At 50.5% G+C, this 18503-nt stretch overlaps 1 pseudogene; it reads right to left on the bottom strand.

Moving 5' to 3' along the window:
* Positions 1 to 5762, bottom strand: part of LOC135570955 (ribosome biogenesis protein wdr12-like) — a 34601-nt pseudogene extending 28839 nt beyond the window's left edge.
* Positions 5763 to 18503: the final 12741 nt, after the last annotated feature.

Genomic DNA, 18503 nt, shown 5'->3' with positions numbered 1-18503 from the left:
CTCCTCACCCTGGTCAGTCTGATAGGGTTAGTCTGGGTTAGTCTGTTCTCCTCACCCTGGTCAGTCTGATAGGGTTAGTCTGGGTTAGTCTGCTCTCCTCACCTGGTCAGTCTGATAGGGTTAGTCTGGGTTAGTCTGTTCTCCTCACCCTGGTCAGTCTGATAGGGTCAGTCTGGGTTAGTCTGCTCTCCTCACCCTGGTCAGTCTGATAGGGTTAGTCTGGGTTAGTCTGTTCTCCTCACCCTGGTCAGTCTGATAGGTTAGTCTGGGTTAGTCTGTCACCCTGGGTTAGTCTGCTCTCCTCACCTGGTCAGTCTGATAGGGTTAGTCTGGGTTAGTCTGCTCTCCTCACCTGGTCAGTCTGATAGGGTTAGTCTGGGTTAGTCTGCTCTCCTCACCCTGGTCAGTCTGGGTTAGTCTGGGTTAGTCTGCTCTCCTCACCCTGGTCAGTCTGGGTTAGTCTGCTCTCCTCACCCTGGTCAGTCTGACAGGGTTAGTCTGTTAGTCTGCTCTCCTCACCCTGGTCAGTCTGATAGGGTTAGTCTGGGTTAGTCTGCTCTCCTCACCTGGGTTAGTCTGCCCTCCTCACCCTGGTCAGTCTGATAGGGTTAGTCTGGGTTAGTCTGTTCTCCTCACCTGGTCAGTCTGACAGGGTTAGTCTGCTCTCCTCACCCTGGTCAGTCTGGGTTAGTCTGCTCTCCTCACCCTGGTCAGTCTGATAGGGTTAGTCTGGGTTAGTCTGCTCTCCTCACCCTGGTCAGTCTGGGTTAGTCTGCTCTCCTCACCCTGGTCAGTCTGATAGGGTTAGTCTGGGTTAGTCTGCTCTACTCACCCCCTGGTCAGTCTGATAGGGGTCTCTGTCTGCTCTCCTCACCCTGGTCAGTCTGATAGGGTTAGTCTGGGTTAGTCTGTTCTCCTCACCCTGGTCAGTCTGATAGGGTTAGTCTGGGTTAGTCTGCTCTCCTCACCCTGGTCAGTCTGATAGGGTTAGTCTGGGTTAGTCTGTTCTCCTCACCCTGGTCAGTCTGATAGGGTCAGTCTGGGTTAGTCTGCTCTCCTCACCCTGGTCAGTCTGATAGGGTTAGCTCTCCTCACCCTCTAGGGTTAGTCTGTTCTCCTCACCCTGGTCAGTCTGATAGGGTTAGTCTGGGTTAGTCTGCTCTCCTCACCCTGGTCAGTCTGATAGGGTTAGTCTGGGTTAGTCTGCTCTCCTCACCCTGGTCAGTCTGATAGGGTTAGTCTGGGTTAGGATGCTCTCCTCACCCTGGTCAGTCTGATAGGGTTAGTCTGGGTTAGTCTGTTCTCCTCACCCTGGTCAGTCTGATAGGGTTAGTCTGCTCTCCTCACCCTGGTCAGTCTGACAGGGTTAGTCTGGGTTAGTCTGCTCTCCTCACCCTGGTCAGTCTGATAGGGTTAGTCTGGGTTAGGCTGCTCTCCTCACCCTGGTCAGTCTGATAGGGTTAGTCTGGGTTAGTCTGCTCTCCTCACCCTGGTCAGTCTGGGTTAGTCTGCTCTCCTCACCCTGGTCAGTCTGATAGGGTTAGTCTGGGTTAGTCTGCTCTACTCACCCTGGTCAGTCTGGGTTAGTCTGCTCTCCTCACCCTGGTCAGTCTGATAGGGTTAGTCTGGGTTAGTCTGTTCTCCTCACCCTGGTCAGTCTGACAGGGTTAGTCTGCTCTCCTCACCCTGGTCAGTCTGGGTTAGTCTGCTCTCCTCACCCTGGTCAGTCTGGGTTAGTCTGCTCTCCTCACCCTGGTCAGTCTGATAGGGTTAGTCTGGGTTAGTCTGCTCTACTCACCCTGGTCAGTCTGGGTTAGTCTGCTCTCCTCACCCTGGTCAGTCTGATAGGGTTAGTCTGGGTTAGTCTGCTCTCCTCACCCTGGTCAGTCTGATAGGGTTAGTCTGGGTTAGTCTGTTCTCCTCACCCTGGTCAGTCTGATAGGGTTAGTCTGGGTTAGTCTGCTCTCCTCACCCTGGTCAGTCTGATAGGGTTAGTCTGGGTTAGTCTGTTCTCCTCACCCTGGTCAGTCTGATAGGGTCAGTCTGGGTTAGTCTGCTCTCCTCACCCTGGTCAGTCTGATAGGGTTAGTCTGGGTTAGTCTGTTCTCCTCACCCTGGTCAGTCTGATAGGGTTAGTCTGGGTTAGTCTGCTCTCCTCACCCTGGGTTAGTCTGCTCTCCTCACCCTGGTCAGTCTGATAGGGTTAGTCTGGGTTAGTCTGCTCTCCTCACCCTGGTCAGTCTGATAGGGTTAGTCTGGGTTAGTCTGCTCTCCTCACCCTGGTCAGTCTGGGTTAGTCTGGGTTAGTCTGCTCTCCTCACCCTGGTCAGTCTGGGTTAGTCTGCTCTCCTCACCCTGGTCAGTCTGACAGGGTTAGTCTGGGTTAGTCTGCTCTCCTCACCCTGGTCAGTCTGATAGGGTTAGTCTGGGTTAGTCTGCTCTCCTCACCCTGGGTTAGTCTGCTCTCCTCACCCTGGTCAGTCTGATAGGGTTAGTCTGGGTTAGTCTGTTCTCCTCACCCTGGTCAGTCTGACAGGGTTAGTCTGCTCTCCTCACCCTGGTCAGTCTGGGTTAGTCTGCTCTCCTCACCCTGGTCAGTCTGATAGGGTTAGTCTGGGTTAGTCTGCTCTCCCTCACCCTGGTCAGTCTGGGTTAGTCTGCTCTCCTCACCCTGGTCAGTCTGATAGGGTTAGTCTGGGTTAGTCTGCTCTACTCACCCTGGTCAGTCTGGGTTAGTCTGCTCTCCTCACCCTGGTCAGTCTGATAGGGTTAGTCTGGGTTAGTCTGCTCTCCTCACCCTGGTCAGTCTGATAGGTTAGTCTGGGTTAGTCTGCTCTCCTCACCCTGGTCAGTCTGATAGGGTTAGTCTGGGTTAGTCTGTTCTCCTCACCCTGGTCAGTCTGATAGGGTCAGTCTGGGTTAGTCTGCTCTCCTCACCCTGGTCAGTCTGATAGGGTTAGTCTGGGTTAGTCTGTTCTCCTCACCCTGGTCAGTCTGATAGGGTTAGTCTGGGTTAGTCTGCTCTCCTCACCCTGGTCAGTCTGATAGGGTTAGTCTGGGTTAGTCTGCTCTCCTCACCCTGGTCAGTCTGATAGGTTAGTCTGGGTTAGGGATGCTCTCCTCACCCTGGTCAGTCTGATAGGGTTAGTCTGGGTTAGTCTGTTCTCCTCACCCTGGTCAGTCTGATAGGGTTAGTCTGCTCTCCTCACCCTGGTCAGTCTGACAGGGTTAGTCTGGGTTAGTCTGCTCTCCTCACCCTGGTCAGTCTGATAGGGTTAGTCTGGGTTAGGCTGCTCTCCTCACCCTGGTCAGTCTGATAGGGTTAGTCTGGGTTAGTCTGCTCTCCTCACCCTGGTCAGTCTGGGTTAGTCTGCTCTCCTCACCCTGGTCAGTCTGATAGGTTAGTCTGGGTTAGTCTGCTCTACTCACCCTGGTCAGTCTGGGTTAGTCTGCTCTCCTCACCCTGGTCAGTCTGATAGGGTTAGTCTGGGTTAGTCTGCTCTCCTCACCCTGGTCAGTCTGATAGGGTTAGTCTGGGTTAGTCTGCTCTCCTCACCCTGGTCAGTCTGACAGGGTTAGTCTGCTCTCCTCACCCTGGTCAGTCTGACAGGGTTAGTCTGGGTTAGTCTGCTCTCCTCACCCTGGTCAGTCTGATAGGGTTAGTCTGGGTTAGTCTGCTCTCCTCACCCTGGTCAGTCTGATAGGGTTAGTCTGGGTTAGGCTGCTCTCCTCACCCTGGTCAGTCTGATAGGGTTAGTCTGGGTTAGTCTGCTCTCCTCACCCTGGTCAGTCTGGGTTAGTCTGCTCTCCTCACCCTGGTCAGTCTGATAGGGTTAGTCTGGGTTAGTCTGTTCTCCTCACCCTGGTCAGTCTGATAGGGTTAGTCTGGGTTAGTCTGCTCTCCTCACCCTGGTCAGTCTGACAGGGTTAGTCTGGGTTAGGCTGCTCTCCTCACCCTGGTCAGTCTGACAGGGTTAGTCTGGGTTAGGCTGCTCTCCTCACCCTGGTCAGTCTGACAGGGTTAGGCTGCTCTCCTCACCCTGGTCAGTCCGAGCTGTTCAGTCTTCTGTTTCTTTCTGGGTCTGCTGGGAGGCTCCTCTACCTCCTCCTCCTCCTCCGTGGCCACTGGCAGGACAACAGAACAGTCAGCAGGGAGAGAGAGAGATACATAGTTACCATGGATACTATATATAGATGGAGCTGTGAACCAATCTAACTCCATTACCATCCCAGACAACCCAGAGTCCAATAGGACTGTACCAGACAACCCAGAGTCCAGTAGGACTGTACCAGACAACCCAGAGTCCAGTAGGACTGTACCAGACAACCCAGAGTCCAGTAGGACTGTACCAGACAACCCAGAGTCCAGTAGGACTGTACCAGACAACCCAGAGTCCAGTAGGACTGTACCAGACAACCCAGAGTCCAGTAGGACTGTACCAGACAACCCAGAGTCCAATGGGACTGTACCAGACAACCCAGAGTCCAATGGGACTGTACCAGACAACCCAGAGTCCAGTAGGACTGTACCAGACAACCCAGAGTCCAATAGGACTGTACCAGACTACCCAGAGTCCAGTAGGACTGTACCAGACAACCCAGAGTCCAGTAGGACTGTACCAGACAACCCAGAGTCCAGTAGGACTGTACCAGACAACCCAGAGTCCAGTAGGACTGTACCAGACAACCCAGAGTCCAGTAGGACTGTACCAGACAACCCAGAGTCCAATAGGACTGTACCAGACAACCCAGAGTCCAGTAGACTGTACCAGACAACCCAGAGTCCAGTAGGACTGTACCAGACAACCCAGAGTCCAATAGGACTGTACCAGACAACCCAGAGTCCAATAGACTGTACCAGACAACCCAGAGTCCAATAGACTGTACCAGACAACCCAGAGTCCAGTAGGACTGTACCAGACAACCCAGAGTCCAATAGGACTGTACCAGACAACCCAGAGTCCAGTAGGACTGTACCAGACAACCCAGAGTCCAATAGGACTGTACCAGACAACCTAGAGTCCAATAGTACCTGCTGACCAGATCTTCAGCATCTTGTCCCAGGAACCACTGCAGAACTGAGAGGAATGGAGACAAAAATACATCTATTAGTTGCTGAGCAGTGATGTTGACAGCTGCATATCCCCCCGTCTCCTCCCCCATGTCCCCCTCCCCCTCCTACCCCCTGTCACCTTGGTGCGTGTGGGATCCGTGGCGATAGTGTCAACACTCCCAGCGTGTCCACGGCAACAGTGTCTAGCCTTCAGCTTGTTCCTCTCAGAGTTCCACTCCCCACAGCAGAATGGTTTGGTCCAGAGAGGCCGTGAGCAGCAGGGAGGTCAGGCCATCTAGACAAACATAGGGGTGTCAGGATGAGACGATCAAGACCAACGTTCCCCAACAGGCGGCCCTCAGGCTGAATTTGGCCCGCGGGTGATTTTATTTGGCCCCCAAGTTTTAAAACAACAACTGTAAAAACACCAGCAACTCAGCTCCAAGTGACCCAGGCCCTCCCCTCACCTCTCCTGACCCATACCCTCCCCCTCACCTCTCCTGACCCAGGCCCTCCCCTCACCTCTCCTGACCCAGACCCTCCCCTCACCTCTCCTGACCCAGGCCCTCCCCTCACCTCTCCTGACCCAGGCCCTCACCTCTCCTGACCCAGGCCCTCCCCTCACCTCTCCTGACCCAGGCCCTCCCCCCTCACCTCTCCTGACCCAGGCCACTCCCTTCACCACGTCCGTGTGTCCGGCCACCGTCATCACCCTTGCCCTCCAGAGACCAGATCCCCGTCTTATCATAGGAACCCCAGGATCCTGGAGCAGACATCATTAACAGGGTATCTGGGTTAGGGTCTCTGGGTTAGGGTCTCTGCCATTCAGAGTCTGGAGTTAGGGTCTCTGCCATTCAGAGTCTGGGTTAGGGTCTCTGCCATTCAGAGTCTGGGTTGGGTCTCTGCCATTCAGAGTCTGGGTTAGGTCTCTTACCATTCAGAGTCTGGGTTAGGGTCTCTTACCATTCAGAGTCTGGTTAGGGTCTCAGTTACCATTCAGAGTCTGGGTTCTCTACCATTCAGAGTCTGGGTTAGGGTCTCTACCATTCAGAGTCTGGGTTAGGGTCTCTTACCATTCAGAGTCTGGGTTAGGGTCTCTTACCATTCAGAGTCTGGGTTAGGGTCTCTTACCATTCAGAGTCTGGGTTAGGGTCTCTTACCATTCAGAGTCTGGGTTAGGGTCTCTTACCATTCAGAGTCTGGGTTAGGGTCTCTTACCATTCAGAGTCTGGGTTAGGGTCTCTTACCATTCAGAGTCTGGGTTAGGGTCTCTTACCATTCAGAGTCTGGGTTAGGGTCTCTACCATTCAGAGTCTGGGTTAGGGTCTCTGGGTTAGGGTCTCTGGGTTAGGGTATCTACCATTCAGATTCTGGGTTAGGGTCTCTTACCATTCAGAGTCTGGGTTAGGGTCTCTTACCATTCAGAGTCTGGGTTAGGGTCTCTTACCATTCAGAGTCTGGGTTAGGGTCTCTACCATTCAGAGTCTGGGTTAGGGTCTCTACCATTCAGAGTCTGGGTTAGGGTCTCTGGGTTAGGGTCTCTGTTAGGGTATCTACCATTCAGAGTCTGGGTTAGGGTCTCTTACCATTCAGAGTCTGGGGTTAGGGTCTCTTACCATTCAGAGTCTGGGTTAGGGTCTCTTACCATTCAGAGTCTGGGTTAGGGTCTCTTACCATTCAGAGTCTGGGTTAGGGTCTCTTACCATTCAGAGTCTGGGTTAGGGTCTCTTACCATTCAGAGTCTGGGTTAGGTCTCTTACCATTCAGAGTCTGGGTTAGGGTCTCTTACCATTCAGAGTCTGGGTTAGGGTCTCTTACCATTCAGAGTCTGGGTTAGGGTCTCTACCATTCAGAGTCTGGGTTAGGGTCTCTACCATTCAGGGTCTCTGGGTTAGGGGCTCTGCCATTCAGAGTCTGGGTTAGGGTCTCTGCCATTCAGAGTCTGGGTTAGGGTCTCTGCCATTCAGAGTCTGGGTTAGGGTCTCTGCCATTCAGAGTCTGGGTTAGGGTCTCTTGGTTAGGGTCTCTACCATTCAGAGTTAGGGTCTGGGTTAGGGTCTCTGCCATTCAGAGTCTGGGTTAGGGTCTCTGCCATTCAGAGTCTGGGTTAGGGTCTCTGCCATTCAGAGTCTGGGTTGGGGTCTCTGCCATTCAGAGTCTGGGTTGGGGTCTCTGCCATTCAGAGTCTGGGTTGGGGTCTCTGCCATTCAGAGTCTGGGTTGGGGTCTCTGCCATTCAGAGTCTGGGTTGGGGTCTCTGCCATTCAGAGTCTGGGTTGGGGTCTCTGCCATTCAGAGTCTGGGTTGGGGTCTCTGCCATTCAGAGTCTGGGTTGGGGTCTCTGCCATTCAGAGTCTGGGTTAGGGTCTCTGCCATTCAGAGTCTGGGTTAGGGTCTCTACCATTCAGAGTCTGGGGTGGGGTCTCTGCCATTCAGAGTCTGGGTTAGGGTCTCTACCATTCAGAGTCTGGGTTAGGACGTCTCTACCATTCAGAGTCTGGGTTAGGGTCTCTTACCATTCAGAGTCTGGGTTAGGGTCTCTTACCATTCAGAGTCTGGGTTAGACGTCATGTCTCTTACCATTCAGTCTGGGTTAGGGTCTCTTACCATTCAGTCTGGGTTAGGGTCTCTTACCATTCAGTCTGGGTTAGGGTCTCTTACCATTCAGTCTGGGTTAGGGTCTCTTACCATTCAGTCTGGGTTAGGGTCTCTTACCATTCAGTCTGGGTTAGGGTCTCTTACCATTCAGAGTCTGGGTTAGGGTCTCTTACCATTCAGAGTCTGGGTTAGGGTCTCTTACCATTCAGAGTCTGGGTTAGGGTCTCTTACCATTCAGAGTCTGGGTTAGGGTCTCTTACCATTCAGAGTCTGGGTTAGGGTCTCTTACCATTCAGAGTCTGGGTTAGGGTCTCTTACCATTCAGAGTCTGGGTTGGGGTCTCTTACCATTCAGAGTCTGGGTTGGGGTCTCTTACCATTCAGAGTCTGGGTTAGGGTCTCTTACCATTCAGAGTCTGGGTTAGGGTCTCTACCATTCAGAGTCTGGGTTAGGGTCTCTACCATTCAGAGTCTGGGTTAGGGTCTCTTACCATTCAGAGTCTGGGTTAGGGTCTCTTACCATTCAGAGTCTGGGTTAGGGTCTCTTACCATTCAGAGTCTGGGTTAGGGTCTCTTACCATTCAGAGTCTGGGTTAGGGTCTCTGGGTTAGGGTCTCTGGGTTAGGGTCTCTGCCATTCAGAGTCTGGGTTAGGGTCTCTGCCATTCAGAGTCTGGGTTAGGGTCTCTGCCATTCAGAGTCTGGGTTAGGGTCTCTGCCATTCAGAGTCTGGGTTAGGGTCTCTGCCATTCAGAGTCTGGGTTAGGGTCTCTTGGTTAGGGTCTCTACCATTCAGAGTCTGGGTTAGGGTCTCTGGGTTAGGGTCTCTGGGTTAGGGTCTCTGCCATTCAGAGTCTGGGTTAGGGTCTCTGCCATTCAGAGTCTGGGTTAGGGTCTCTGCCATTCAGAGTCTGGGTTGGGGTCTCTGCCATTCAGAGTCTGGGTTGGGGTCTCTGCCATTCAGAGTCTGGGTTGGGGTCTCTGCCATTCAGAGTCTGGGTTGGGGTCTCTGCCATTCAGAGTCTGGGTTGGGGTCTCTGCCATTCAGAGTCTGGGTTGGGGTCTCTGCCATTCAGAGTCTGGGTTGGGGTCTCTGCCATTCAGAGTCTGGGTTGGGGTCTCTGCCATTCAGAGTCTGGGTTGGGGTCTCTGCCATTCAGAGTCTGGGTTGGGGTCTCTGCCATTCAGAGTCTGGGTTGGGGTCTCTGCCATTCAGAGTCTGGGTTAGGGTCTCTGCCATTCAGAGTCTGGGTTAGGGTCTCTGCCATTCAGAGTCTGGGTTAGGGTCTCTGGGTTAGGGTCTCTACCATTCAGAGTCTGGGTTAGGGTCTCTTACCATTCAGAGTCTGGGTTAGGGTCTCTTACCATTCAGAGTCTGGGTTAGGGTCTCTTACCATTCAGAGTCTGGGTTAGGGTCTCTTACCATTCAGAGTCTGGGTTAGGGTCTCTACCATTCAGAGTCTGGGTTAGGGTCTCTACCATTCAGAGTCTGGGTTAGGGTCTCTTACCATTCAGAGTCTGGGTTAGGGTCTCTTACCATTCAGAGTCTGGGTTGGGGTCTCTTACCATTCAGAGTCTGGGTTGGGGTCTCTTACCATTCAGAGTCTGGGTTGGGGTCTCTTACCATTCAGAGTCTGGGTTAGGGTCTCTTACCATTCAGAGTCTGGGTTAGGGTTTCTTACCATTCAGAGTCTGGGGTAGGGTTTCTTACCATTCAGAGTCTGGGTTAGGGTTTCTTACCATTCAGAGTCTGGGTTAGGGTTTCTTACCATTCAGAGTCTGGGTTAGGGTCTCTTACCATTCAGAGTCTGGGTTAGGGTCTCTTACCATTCAGAGTCTGGGTCAGGGTCTCTGGGTTAGGGTCTCTTACCATTCAGAGTCTGGGTTAGGGTCTCTGGGTTAGGGTCTCTACCATTCAGAGTCTGGGTTAGGGTCTCTTACCATTCAGAGTCTGGGTTAGGGTTTCTTACCATTCAGAGTCTGGGTTAGGGTCTCTTACCATTCAGAGTCTGGGTTAGGGTCTCTTACCATTCAGAGTCTGGGTTAGGGTCTCTTACCATTCAGAGTCTGGGTCAGGGTCTCTGGGTTAGGGTCTCTTACCATTCAGAGTCTGGGTTAGGGTTTCTTACCATTTAGAGTCTGGGTTAGGGTTTCTTACCATTCAGTGTCTGGGTTAGGGTTTCTTACCATTCAGAGTCTGGGTTAGGGTTTCTTACCATTCAGAGTCTGGGTTAGGGTTTCTTACCATTCAGAGTCTGGGTTAGGGTCTCTACCATTCAGAGTCTGGGTTAGGGTCTCTGGGTTAGGGTATCTACCATTCAGAGTCTGGGTTAGGGTCTCTTACCATTCAGAGTCTGGGTTAGGGTCTCTGGGTTAGGGTATCTACCATTCAGAGTCTGGGTTAGGGTCTCTTACCATTCAGAGTCTGGGTTGGGGTCTCTTACCATTCAGAGTCTGGGTTAGGTCTCTACCATTGAGAGTCTGGGTTAGGGTCTCTGGGTTAGGTATCTACCATTCAGAGTCTGGGTTAGGGTCTCTTACCATTCAGAGTCTGGGTTGGGGTCTCTTACCATTCAGAGTCTGGGTTGGGGTCTCTTACCATTCAGAGTCTGGGTTAGGGTCTCTTACCATTCAGAGTCTGGGTTAGGGTCTCTTAACATTCAGAGTCTGGGTTAGGGTCTCTTACCATTCAGTCTGGGTTAGACGTCATGTCTCTTACCATTCAGAGTCTGGGTTAGGGTCTCTTACCATTCAGAGTCTGGGTTAGGGTCTCTTACCATTCAGAGTCTGGGTTAGGGTCTCTTACCATTCAGAGTCTGGGTTAGGGTCTCTTACCATTCAGAGTCTGGGTTAGGGTCTCTTACCATTCAGAGTCTGGGTTAGGGTCTCTTACCATTCAGAGTCTGGGTTAGGTCTCCCTACCATTCAGAGTCTGGGTTAGGGTCTCTTACCATTCAGAGTCTGGGTTAGGGTCTCTACCATTCAGAGTCTGGGTTAGGGTCTCCTACCATTCAGAGTCTGGGTTAGGGTCTCTACCATTCAGAGTCTGGGTTAGGGTCTCTTACCATTCAGAGTCTGGGTTAGGTCTCTTACCATTCAGAGTCTGGGTTAGGGTCTCTTACCATTCAGAGTCTGGGTTAGGGTCTCTTACCATTCAGAGTCTGGGTTGGGGTCTCTTACCATTCAGAGTCTGGGTTGGGGTCTCTTACCATTCAGAGTCTGGGTTAGGGTCTCTACCATTCAGAGTCTGGGTTAGGTTTCTTACCATTCAGAGTCTGGGGTAGGGTTTCTTACCATTCAGAGTCTGGGTTAGGGTTTCTTACCATTCAGAGTCTGGGTTAGGGTTTCTTACCATTCAGAGTCTGGGTTAGGGTCTCTTACCATTCAGAGTCTGGGTTAGGGTCTCTTACCATTCAGAGTCTGGGTCAGGGTCTCTGGGTTAGGGTCTCCTACCATTCAGAGTCTGGGTTAGGGTCTCTGGGTTAGGGTCTCTACCATTCAGAGTCTGGGTTAGGGTCTCTTACCATTCAGAGTCTGGGTTAGGGTTTCTACCATTCAGAGTCTGGGTTAGGTCTCTACCATTCAGAGTCTGGGTTAGGGTCTCTTACCATTCAGAGTCTGGGTTAGGGTCTCTTACCATTCAGAGTCTGGGTCAGGGTCTCTGGGTTAGGGTCTCTTACCATTCAGAGTCTGGGTTAGGGTTTCTTACCATTTAGAGTCTGGGTTAGGGTTTCTTACCATTCAGTGTCTGGGTTAGGGTTTCTTACCATTCAGAGTCTGGGTTAGGGTTTCTTACCATTCAGAGTCTGGGTTAGGGTTTCTTACCATTCAGAGTCTGGGTTAGGGTCTCTACCATTCAGAGTCTGTTAGGGTCTCTGGGTTAGGTATCTACCATTCAGAGTCTGGGTTAGGGTCTCTACCATTCAGAGTCTGGGTTAGGGTCTCTGGGTTAGGGTTTCTTACCATTCAGAGTCTGGGTTAGGGTTTCTTACCATTCAGAGTCTGGGTTAGGGTCTCTTACCATTCAGAGTCTGGGTTAGGGTCTCTACCATTCAGAGTCTGGGTCAGGGTCTCTGGGTTGGGTCTCCTACCATTCAGAGTCTCTGGGTCTCTGGGTTAGGGTCTCTACCATTCAGAGTCTGGGGGTCTCTACCATTCAGAGTCTGGGTTAGGGTTTCTTACCATTCAGAGTCTGGGTTAGGTCTCTTACCATTCAGAGTCTGGGTTAGGTCTCTTACCATTCAGAGTCTGGGTTAGGGTCTCTTACCATTCAGAGTCTGGGTCAGGGTCTCTGGGTTAGGGTCTCTACCATTCAGAGTCTGGGTTAGGGTTTCTACCATTTAGAGTCTGGGTTAGGTTTCTTACCATTCAGTGTCTGGGTTAGGGTTTCTTACCATTCAGAGTCTGGTTAGGGTTTCTTACCATTCAGAGTCTGGGTTAGGGTTTCTTACCATTCAGAGTCTGGGTTAGGTCTCTACCATTCAGAGTCTGGGTTAGGGTCTCTGGGTTGGGTATCTACCATTCAGAGTCTGGGTTAGGGTCTCTTACCATTCAGAGTCTGGGTTAGGGTCTCTGGGTTAGGGTATCTACCATTCAGAGTCTGGGTTAGGGTCTCTTACCATTCAGAGTCTGGGTTGGGGTCTCTTACCATTCAGAGTCTGGGTTAGGGTCTCTTACCATTGAGAGTCTGGGTTAGGGTCTCTGGGTTAGGGTATCTACCATTCAGAGTCTGGGTTAGGGTCTCTTACCATTCAGAGTCTGGGTTGGGGTCTCTTACCATTCAGAGTCTGGGTTGGGGTCTCTTACCATTCAGAGTCTGGGTTAGGGTCTCTTACCATTCAGAGTCTGGGTTAGGGTCTCTTAACATTCAGAGTCTGGGTTAGGGTCTCTTACCATTCAGTCTGGGTTAGACGTCATGTCTCTTACCATTCAGAGTCTGGGTTAGGGTCTCTTACCATTCAGAGTCTGGGTTAGGGTCTCTTACCATTCAGAGTCTGGGTTAGGGTCTCTTACCATTCAGAGTCTGGGTTAGGGTCTCTACCATTCAGAGTCTGGGTTAGGGTCTCTTACCATTCAGAGTCTGGGTTAGGTCTCTTACCATTCAGAGTCTGGGTTAGGGTCTTTACCATTCAGAGTCTGGGTTAGGGTCTCTTACCATTCAGAGTCTGGGTTAGGGTCTCTACCATTCAGAGTCTGGGTTAGGGTCTCTTACCATTCAGAGTCTGGGTTAGGGTCTCTTACCATTCAGAGTCTGGGTTAGGTCTCTACCATTCAGAGTCTGGGTTAGGGTCTCTTACCATTCAGAGTCTGGGTTAGGTCTCTACCATTCAGAGTCTGGGTTAGGTCTCTACCATTCAGAGTCTGGGTTGGGGTCTCTACCATTCAGAGTCTGGGTTGGGGTCTCTTACCATTCAGAGTCTGGGTTAGGTCTCTTACCATTCAGAGTCTGGGTTAGGTTTCTTACCATTCAGAGTCTGGGGTAGGGTTTCTTACCATTCAGAGTCTGGGTTAGGTTTCTTACCATTCAGAGTCTGGGTTAGGGTTTCTACCATTCAGAGTCTGGGTTAGGGTCTCTACCATTCAGAGTCTGGGTTAGGTCTCTACCATTCAGAGTCTGGGTCAGGGTCTCTGGGTTAGGGTCTCTACCATTCAGAGTCTGGGTTAGGGTCTCTGGGTTAGGTCTCTACCATTCAGAGTCTGGGTTAGGGTCTCTTACCATTCAGAGTCTGGGTTAGGGTTTCTTACCATTCAGAGTCTGGGTTAGGGTCTCTTACCATTCAGAGTCTGGGTTAGGGTCTCTTACCATTCAGAGTCTGGGTTAGGTCTCTACCATTCAGAGTCTGGGTCAGGGTCTCTGGGTTAGGGTCTCTTACCATTCAGAGTCTGTTAGGGTTTTTACCATTTAGAGTCTGGGTTAGGGTTTCTACCATTCAGTGTCTGGGTTAGGGGTTTCTTACCATTCAGAGTCTGGGTTAGGGTTTCTTACCATTCAGAGTCTGGGTTAGGGTTTTTACCATTCAGAGTCTGGGTTAGGTCTCTACCATTCAGAGTCTGGGTTAGGGTCTCTGGGTTAGGTATCTACCATTCAGAGTCTGGGTTAGGTCTCTTACCATTCAGAGTCTGGGTTAGGGTCTCTGGGTTAGGTATCTACCATTCAGAGTCTGGGTTAGGTCTCTTACCATTCAGAGTCTGGGTTGGGGTCTCTACCATTCAGAGTCTGGGTTAGGGTCTCTTACCATTGAGAGTCTGGGTTAGGTCCTGGGTTAGGTATCTACCATTCAGAGTCTGGGTTAGGGTCTCTACCATTCAGAGTCTGGGTTGGGAGTCTCTTACCATTCAGAGTCTGGGTTGGGGTCTCTACCATTCAGAGTCTGGGTTAGGGTCTCTTACCATTCAGAGTCTGGGTTAGGGTCTCTTAACATTCAGAGTCTGGGTTAGGGTCTCTTACCATTCAGTCTGGGTTAGGGTCTCTTACCATTCAGAGTCTGGGTTAGGGTCTCTTACCATTCAGAGTCTGGGTTAGGTCTCTTACCATTCAGAGTCTGGGTTAGGGTCTCTTACCATTCAGAGTCTGGGTTAGGGTCTCTTACCATTCAGAGTCTGGGTTAGGTCTCCTACCATTCAGAGTGCTCTACCATTCAGAGTCTGGGTTAGGGTCTCTTACCATTCAGAGTCTGGGTTAGGGTCTCTTACCATTCAGAGTCTGGGTTAGGGTCTCTTACCATTCAGAGTCTGGGTTAGGGTCTCTTACCATTCAGAGTCTGGGTTAGGGTCTCTTACCATTCAGAGTCTGGGTTAGGGTCTTTACCATTCAGAGTCTGGGTTAGGTCTCTTACCATTCAGAGTCTGGGTTAGGTCTCTACCATTCAGAGTCTGGGTTAGGTCTCTACCATTCAGAGTCTGGGTTAGGGTCTCTTACCATTCAGAGTCTGGGTTAGGGTCTCTTACCATTCAGAGTCTGGGTTAGGGTCTCTTACCATTCAGTCTGGGTTAGACGTCATGTCTCTTACCATTCAGTCTGGGTTAGGGTCTCTTACCATTCAGTCTGGGTTAGACGTCATGTCTCTTACCATTCAGTCTGGGTTAGACGTCATGTCTCTTACCATTCAGTCTGGGTTAGACGTCATGTCTCTTACCATTCAGTCTGGGTTAGACGTCATGTCTCTTACCATTCAGTCTGGGTTAGACGTCATGTCTCTTACCATTCAGTCTGGGTTAGACGTCATGCCTCTTACCATTCAGTCTGGGATAGACGTCATGCCTCTTACCATTCAGTCTGGGTTAGACGTCATGCCTCTTACCATTCAGTCTGGGTTAGACGTCATGCCTCTTACCATTCAGTCTGGGTTAGACGTCATGTCTCTTACCATTCAGTCTGGGTTAGGGTCTCTTACCATTCAGTCTGGGTTAGACGTCATGTCTCTTACTATTCAGTCTGGGTTAGACGTCATGTCTCTTACCATTCAGTCTGGGTTAGACGTCATGTCTCTTACCATTCAGTCTGGGTTAGACGTCATGTCTCTTACCATTCAGTCTGGGTTAGACGTCATGTCTCTTACCATTCAGTCTGGGTTAGACGTCATGCCTCTTACCATTCAGTCTGGGATAGACGTCATGCCTCTTACCATTCAGTCTGGGTTAGACGTCATGCCTCTTACCATTCAGTCTGGGTTAGACGTCATGCCTCTTACCATTCAGTCTGGGTTAGACGTCATGCCTCTTACCATTCAGAGTCTGGGTTAGACGTCATGCCTCTTACCATTCAGTCTGGGTTAGACGTCATGCCTCTTACCATTCAGTCTGGGTTAGACGTCATGCCTCTTACCATTCAGTCTGGGTTAGACGTCATGCCTCTTACCATTCAGTCTGGGTTAGGGTCTCTTACCATTCAGTCTGGGTTAGACGTCATGTCTCTTACCATTCAGTCTGGGTTAGACGTCATGTCTCTTACCATTCAGTCTGGGTTAGACGTCATGTCTATTACCATTCAGTCTGGGTTAGACGTCATGTCTCTTACCATTCAGTCTGGGTTAGGGTCTCTTACCATTCAGTCTGGGTTAGGGTCTCTTACCATTCAGTCTGGGTTAGGGTCTCTTACCATTCAGTCTGGGTTAGGGTCTCTTACCATTCAGTCTGGGTTAGGGTCTCTTACCATTCAGTCTGGGTTAGGGTCTCTTACCATTCAGTCTGGGTTAGGTCCCTTACCATTCAGAGTCTGGGTTAGGTCTCTTACCATTCAGAGTCTGGGTTAGGGTCTCTTACCATTCAGAGTCTGTTAGGGTCTCTTACCATTCAGAGTCTGGGTTAGGGTCTCTTACCATTCAGAGTCTGGGTTAGGGTCTCTTACCATTCAGAGTCTGGGTTAGGGTCTCTTACCATTCAGTCTGGGTTAGACGTCATGCCTCTTACCATTCAGTCTGGGTTAGGGTCTCTTACCATTCAGTCTGGGTTAGACGTCATGTCTCTTACCATTCAGTCTGGGTTAGACGTCATGTCTCTTACCATTCAGTCTGGGTTAGACGTCATGTCTCTTACCATTCAGTCTGGGTTAGGGTCTCTTACCATTCAGTCTGGGTTAGGGTCTCTTACCATTCAGTCTGGGTTAGGGTCTCTTACCATTCAGTCTGGGTTAGGGTCTCTTACCATTCAGTCTGGGTTAGGGTCTCTTACCATTCAGTCTGGGTTAGGGTCTCTACCATTCAGTCTGGGTTAGGGCCCTTACCATTCAGTCTGGGTTAGGGTCTCTTACCATTCAGTCTGGGTTAGACGTCATGCTCTTACCATTCAGTCTGGGTTAGACGCTATGTCTCTTACCATTCAGTCTGGGTTAGACGTCATGTCTCTACCATTCAGTCTGGGTTAGACGTCATGTCTCTTACCATTCAGTCTGTCTCTTACCATTCAGGTTAGACGTCATGTCTCTTACCATTCAGTCTGGGTTAGACGTCATGTCTCTTACCATTCAGTCTGGGTTAGACGTCATGTCTCTTACCATTCAGTCTGGGTTAGACGTCATGTCTCTTACCATTCAGTCTGGGTTAGACGTCATGTCTCTTACCATTCAGTCTGGGTTAGACGCCTGTTCATGTTCTCTTACCATCTGGGTTGGGTTAGGGTCTCTTACCATTCAGAGTCTGGGTTAGGGTCTCTACCATTCAGTCTGAGTTAGACGCCATGTCTCTTACCATTCAGTCTGGGTTGGTCTCTTACCATTCAGTCTGGGTTAGACGTCATGTCTCTTACCATTCAGTCTGGGTTAGACCGTCATGTCTCTACCATTCAGTCTGGGTTAGACGTCATGTCTCTTACCATTCAGTCTGGGTTAGACGTCATGTCTCTTACCATTCAGTCTGGGTTAGACGTCATGTCTCTTACCATTCAGTCTGGGTTAGACGTCATGCCTCTTACCATTCAGTTCGGGGATAGACGCCATGCCTCTTACCATTCAGTTCAAGGTTAGACGTCATGCCTCTTACCATTCAGTCTGGAACTAGACGTCATGCCTCTTACCATTCAGTCTGGGTTAGACGTCATGTCTCTTACCATTCAGTCTGGGTTAGGGGTCTCTTACCATTCAGTCTGGGTTAGACGCCATGTCTCTTACTATTCAGTCTGGGTTAGACGTCATGTCTCTTACCATTCAGTCTGGGTTAGACGTCTGTTCTTACCATTCAGTCTGGGTTAGACGTCATGTCTCTTACCATTCAGTCTGGGTTAGACGTCATGTCTCTTAACATTCAGTCTGTTAGACGTCATGCCTCTTACCATTCAGTCTGGGACAGACGCCATGCCTCTACCATTCAGTCTGGGTTAGACGTCCATGCCTCTTACCATTCAGTCTGGGTTAGACGTCATGCCTCTTACCATTCAGTCTGGGTAAGACGTCATGCCTCTTACCATTCAGAGTCTGGGTTAGACGTCATGCTCTTACCATTCAGAGTCTGGGTTAGACGCTCATGCCTCTACCATTCAGTCTGGGTTAGACGTCATGCCTCTTACCATTCAGTCTGGGTTAGACGTCATGCCTCTTACCATTCAGTCTGGGTTAGGGTCTCTTACCATTCAGTCTGGGTCAGACGCGTCATGTCTCTTACCATTCAGTTCTGGGTTGACGCTGTCATGTCTCTTACCATTCAGTCTGGGTTAGACGTCATGTCTATTACCATTCAGTCTGGGTTAGACGTCATGTCTCTTACCATTCAGTCTGGGTTAGGTCTCTTACCATTCAGTCTGGGGTTAGGGTCTCTTACCATTCAGTCTGGGTTAGGGTCTTTACCATTCAGTCTGGGTTAGGGTCTCTTACCATTCAGTCTGGGTTAGGGTCTCTTACCATTCAGTCTGGAGTTAGGTCTCTTCAATTTACCATTCAGTCTGGGTTAGGGTCTCTTACCATTCAGAGTCTGGGTTAGGGTCTCTACCATTCAGAGTCTGGGTTAGGGTCTCTTACCATTCAGAGTCTGGGTTAGGGTCTCTTACCATTCAGAGTCTGGGTTAGGTCTGCACCATTCGATCTGGGTTATCATTCAGAGTCTGGGTTAGGTCTCTTACCATTTCAGAGCCTCTTACCATTCCAGTCTGTTAGGGTCTCTTACCATTCAGTCTGGGTTAGATCATGTCTTCTTACCATTCAGTCTGGGTTAGACGTCATGTCTCTACCATTCAGTCTGGTCATGTCTCTTACCATTCAGTGCCATGTCTCTTACCATTCAGTCTGGGTTAGACGTCATGTCTCTACCATTCAGTCTGGGTTAGGGATTCCAGTCTGGGTTAGGTCTCTTACCATTCAGTCTGGGTTAGGGTCTCTACCATTCAGTCTGGGTTAGGGTCTTTAGCAATACGTAACTGAACGAAGTGC

The sequence above is a fragment of the Oncorhynchus nerka genome, unplaced genomic scaffold, assembly GCF_034236695.1.
Source record: "Oncorhynchus nerka isolate Pitt River unplaced genomic scaffold, Oner_Uvic_2.0 unplaced_scaffold_874, whole genome shotgun sequence".
Lineage (NCBI taxonomy): Eukaryota > Metazoa > Chordata > Actinopteri > Salmoniformes > Salmonidae > Oncorhynchus > Oncorhynchus nerka.
The sequence above is the reverse complement of the archived record's forward strand: the minus strand, read 5'-3'. Positions and strand labels throughout refer to the sequence as shown.